Source organism: Schistocerca piceifrons, chromosome 11 (genome assembly GCF_021461385.2).
Source record: "Schistocerca piceifrons isolate TAMUIC-IGC-003096 chromosome 11, iqSchPice1.1, whole genome shotgun sequence".
Taxonomy (NCBI): Eukaryota; Metazoa; Arthropoda; class Insecta; order Orthoptera; family Acrididae; genus Schistocerca; species Schistocerca piceifrons.
This window is the reverse complement of record NC_060148.1, coordinates 149,418,064-149,424,063: the sequence shown is the minus strand read 5'-3', so window position 1 is coordinate 149,424,063 and position 6,000 is coordinate 149,418,064.

Below are 6,000 nucleotides of genomic sequence, written 5' to 3'. Positions count from 1 at the left end.
AAAAATTCTTTCCCCATCGGCTCTTGTTACCAATACCCTCAGACACATGAAGCAATAACAGGGTACCCACCGTAATTCCGACACATATAATAAATACCTGTGTCATTCAACAGCATAACTCTATTTAGATAGCACCCCTCTCCGACTTCCACAACTAATACCTGAATTTTTTTAAAGATTTTCAATGCTCTTAAGCTTTATGTACTTAGAGATGAATTTGATTTAGTTCCGAAGTATTTATTTCTTATCGGTCCCTTCGAAGCTCTTGCTGCCAACACACCCCGGGCATAGGAAGCAATAACAGCATACCCACCGTAACTCCGACACATGTAATAAATACCTGTGTCATTCGACACCATAATTGTATTTAATAGCACTCCTCTCCTACATGCTTTATGTACGTAGAGATGAATTTGATTTAGTTTCTGAAAATGTGTTTAGCTCGGCAGCATTTAGGCTGGCTACAGGAAACCAACAGTAGAGCATGACTTCTGCTGTACCACCTTAAGATTCCTTGTAATCATTGTTACTAGTGCTATAATTAGAAATTTCTATCACATGTACATCTACCTACATCAACAATATACTCTGGAAATCTCACTTAAGTGCCTGGCAGAGCGTTCATCGAACCACCTTCGTAATAATTCTCTATTATTCCAATCTCGTACAGCGCGCGGAAAAAACGAACACCTATATCCTTCCGTGTGAGCTCTCATTTTCCCTATTTTATGATGATGATCGCTTCTCCCTATATAGGACGGCGTCAACAAAATATTTTGACATTCGGAGGAGAAAATTGGCGGTTGAAATTTCGTGAGAAGATTCTGCCGCAACGAATATTGCCTTTGTTTTAATGATGTCCGCTTCAAATCCTGTATCATTTCAGTGACACACTTTCGCCTACTTCGCGATAATGCGAAACGTTCTGCCTTTCTTCGAACTTTCTGGATGTATTCCGTCAGTCATATCTGGTAAGCATCCCACACCGCGCATCAGTATTGTGAAAGAGGACAAACGATACTTAATCTGCCGTGAATGACATTTTCATTTCAAATTTGGTGTTTGTAAATAACGTGAAAACTGATAGAGGTAGCTTATCGGTATCACATATTTAATATTCTTACACAAAAAAAAAGAAAGAAATGATCGTATGATATTGTTGGCCGGGGAAGTTCGGCCGCCACGTGCTGGTCTTATTACGTGACGCCACATTGGGCGACTTGCACGTCGGTGATGATGACATGATGATGAGGACAAGACAACACCCAGTCCACGGGCGGAGAAAATCTCCAACTCCGCCGGGAATCGAAGCCGGACCCGCTGCATTGTAGGCAAGCACGTTACGAACCAGCTAAGCAGGCAGATTCTTACATGAAACCGAGGCTACATAAGAATTTCCAGGTTTCTGAGCCTAATATTTTGAGTCCTCAATTTTTGGCCAAAACGCCGATTTTAAGCAAAATACTGCTCTGATCAAGTTGAGACTTATAACTTTTAATTGTGATACACATTTCACATTTTGAAAATTTTTTGTTTCGTAGATTTATTATTCAGCGTCACTTCTGTTTACCTTAAGATCGTACATTATGCCTAACATATTCATTTCATTATTCTAAGGCTTTATAGTGTTAACATTAATATACTTAAGCATACATTGAAGAAATTTGTAAATGTTATTTTAATTTTCGACGTTGATGAAATTGACCAAAAATGTCAACTTTCGATTTATTTTTTATTTGTTAGTACAACTCATGGACAATAAGTTCCTAAAGTTTCAATGTTGAAATCGCATCCGAAGTGCCTGAAAATAATTTAAAAGTGTGACGAGGCAGCATTAGCTGGTGTAAATATCTACACGCTCAGAGGGATAACAACCCCTACATGCACAAGGAGAGGCTTCCAAATTGTATCCTGGATCTTGCCAAGCCCACTTACAGGTTTCTGGCTGATCCTGCACTTTTCAAAAAGTGTGTTCATGGCAAAACCCAAAATCCAAATGAGTGTCTAAATTCACTCATATGCAAACGATGCCCTAAACACATTTGCATCTGCTACAGTTGTCAGAATTGCAACATAAGACGCAGTTATTGTATTTAATGATGGGATCGTAGGGGGGGATGAAGGTACTAGAAGGAATGGGCTTCAAGATAGGAAACTTTACTCAAGACATCCTCAGAAGAAATAGATTTACAGCGCGTCTCTGCAGCTGAAAAGTCACTTGAAGACCTGGTACAGGGAAGAAGACAGACAACAAGAAACCAGAAGAGAAGACTTGAAGGGAAAGACGACCCAGAGTACAAATGTGGTGTCTGCTGAAGAAGTGACATAGGGAAAAAGTTAGGTTGAACTTTAAATTGCGTTTCCTGAAAAGTTTGTTTCTTAAAAATTATGTGCCTTTTCCTCCGATTCTATGAATGCTAGAAGTATGAAATTCTGTACACATTTTTCTGCGAACCAAATAAATGTTGCCTCAAGAGCAAATTTTGAAATTCTGATTTCAAGCTGAGATATGGGATAAAGTGCTTGGAATTCTGCATGAATTTAAAATTGTATTTATGGAAATAGGAAAATTCTCCTATTTGACCTTTTCTAAAAACCTCACGAGAGAAGCTTACAACATATAAAGAGAGGAAACAGAGAAATTTTTGTACAAATAACTTGAATTCTTTCTGGGAAAAAGGAACACACATTATTTTTTGAAAATAAAGCTTCAAATTTCATTAAAAAAGTTGAATACACAGGGTGAAAAATATTTAAACCGACAAACTGTGGGAGGTTGTAAGGGACATGAAAACAAATATTTTTCCCTAATGGAATTTTTTCCTATGAGGAATATTTAAACCGCAAGAGGAAGATTTCTTTGGTGGCAAATTAACTACACCAACAAACACTTTTCCATTTTTTATGACTATGAGGCAACACATTAACACAACCCAATTTCAATTACAGTAGATTTCCAAAAATGCTTCCATTGACACGTAAACAAAGGTTAAACCGTCGGATCATGTTCTGTCTGGCACGGGCAAAAACCCCAGGAGTATCCTGAATTGTTCCTGCTGCTGCTACTATCCGGGCAACCAGATCCTCTTCTGATGCAACAGGAGTTGCGCAAACAAGGTTGCGAATCTCTCCCCACACAAAATAGCCCAGAGGGGGCATATATGGGGATCGAGCAGGCCATGGTACAGGACCACCACTGCCAATCCACGTTTCTGGGAACCGTCGGTCCAGGAATCACGCACACGATGACTGAAATGTGCCGGCGCCCCGTCATCTTGGAACCGCATGTGTTGTCTTGTAGGGAGCGGGACGTCTTCCAGCAACTCTGGCAATGCTCTGGCGAGAAAATTGTAATAGCGCCTGCCATTTAATGGCCTAGGTAGCACATACGGCCCATTTAAACAGTCCCCAACAACACCGACCCGCACTTGATGAACGCTAGTAACTGTGGCATGTGGGTTATCCTCTCTCCAAACATGCTAATTATGCATGTTGAAGACTCCATCACGCCCGAACCTTGCTTCATCGGTAAATAGCACAGAGGATGGTAATGTAGGATACATTTCACACTATTCCAGGTACCACCGCGAAAACTGTGCTGTGGGTGGATAATCAACCGGTTCCAGGTTGTGGACACGCTGTAAGTGAAATGGACCTAAAAATTTCTCTGTTCTTACACTCGTCTGATTCGTCCCCATGTTACGTGCAATTGCACGAGTGCCGATTGAAGGATCCCGCTCCACATGCCGCAAATTAGCTTCCTCAAATTGCAGCGTTCTTACCGTACGACGGCGGCCCTGTCCAGGTAATCTGCTAAATGATTCAGTCTTAAGCAGACGTTGGTACACAGCAGCAAAGGTCGTATGATGCGGGATACTGCGATTAGGATATTGTTGTTGATAAACCCGCTGTGCAGCTCGTCCGTTGTGGTGCGCTACGTAGTATGCACCAACCATATCAGTGTACTCACTCCAGGTGTATCGCTCCATTAATAAACACAGACAATGCACTACTACACTGGTGGACAGCAGTTTCCTACAACTGAAGAGCGTAATACGCCCTGTAACAACTGAAGAGCGTAATACGGACTCCACCGGTTTAAATAACCCTCATAGGAGAAAACGACATTAGGGAAAATATTTGTTTTGATGTCACCTCCAACATCCCAGAGTTTGTCGGTTTAAATACTTTTCACCCTGTATATACAGGGTGTTACAAAAAGGTACGGCCAAACTTTCAGGAACATTCGGCACACACAAATAAAGAAAAGATGTTATGTGGACATGTGTCCGGAAACGCTTACTTTCCATGCTAGAGCTCATGTTATTACTTCAAATCACATTAATCATGGAATGGAAACACACAGCAACAGAACCTACCAGCTTGACTTCAAACATTTTGTTACAGGAAAATGTTCAAAATGTCCTCCGTTAGCGAGGATACATGCATCCACCCTCCGTCACATGGAATCCCTGATGCGCTGATGCAGCCCTGAAGAATGGCATATTGTATCACAGCCGTCCACAATACGAGCACGAAGAGTCTCTACATTTGGTACCGGGTTTGTGTAGACAAGAGCTTTCAAATGCCCCCATAAATGAAAGAGGGTTGAGGTCAGGAGAGCGTGGAGGCCATGGAATTGGTCCGCCTCTACCAATCCATCGGTCACCGAATCTGTTGTTGAGAAGCGTACGAACACTTCGACTGATATGTGCGGGAGCTCCATCGTGTATGAGCCACATGTTGTGTCGTACTTGTAAAGGCACATGTTCTAGCAGCACAGGTAGAGTCCTGTGATAACCTGCTCCATTGAGCGTAGGTGGATAACATGGGGCCCATCAAGACATCACCGACAATGCCTGCCCAAACGTTCACAGAAAATCTGTGTTGATGAGGTGATTGCACAATTGCGTGCGGATTCTCGTCAGCCCACACGTGTTGATTGTGAAAATTTACAATTTGATCAAGTTGGAATGAAGCCTCATCCGTAAAGAGAACATTTGCACTGAAATGAGGATCGACACATTGTTGGATGAACCATTCGCAGAAGTGTACCCGTGGAGGCCAATAAGCTGCTGATAGTGCCTGCACACGCTGTACATGGTACGGAAACAACTGGTTCTCCCGTAACACTCCATACAGTGACGTGGTCAACGTTACCTTGTAAAGCAGCAACTTCTCTGACGCTGACATTAGGGTTATCGTCAACTGCACGAAGCATTGCCTCGTCCACTGCAGGTGTCCTCGTCGTTCTAGGTCTTCCCCAGCCGCAAGTCATAGGCCGGAATGTTCCGTGCTCCCTAAGACGCCGATCAATTGCTTCGAACGTCTTCCTGTCGGGACACCTTCGTTCTGGGAATCTGTCTCGATACAAACGTACCGCGCCACGGCTGTTGCCCCGTGCTAATCCATACATCAAATGGGCATCTGCCAACTCCGCATTTGTAAACATTGCACTGACTGCAAAACCACATTCGTGATGAACACTAACCTGTTGATGCTACGCACTGATGTGCTTGATGCTAGTACTGTAGAGCAATGAGTCGCATGTCAACACAAGGATCGAAGTCAACATTACCTTCCTTCAATTAGGCCAAATGGCGGTGAATCGAGGAAGTACAGTACATACTGACGAAACTAAAATGAGCTCTAACATGGAAATTAAGCGTTTCCGGACACATGTCCACATAACATATTTTCTTTATTTGTGTGTGAGGAATGTTTCCTGAAAGTTTGGCCGTATCTTTTCGTAACACCCTGTATAATCAAAGGATTTTATTTGTAAATGTGTTACTTTCATGTAAAGCGTGGTACAAAACTTCATTGCCATATCTCCAAAACTGTGGATTTGGTGCATTTCCGAGATAGTGTGTGTTTTTCATGAACGTCCCCCCCCCCCCCCCCCCTGTTAATCCTATGGTGCAATCCGTTGTATTTTAAGCACTGGCGCGTTATGATCACGTGGCGCTGGCAGTAGTGAACTGGGTTGGGCCCCGGAGC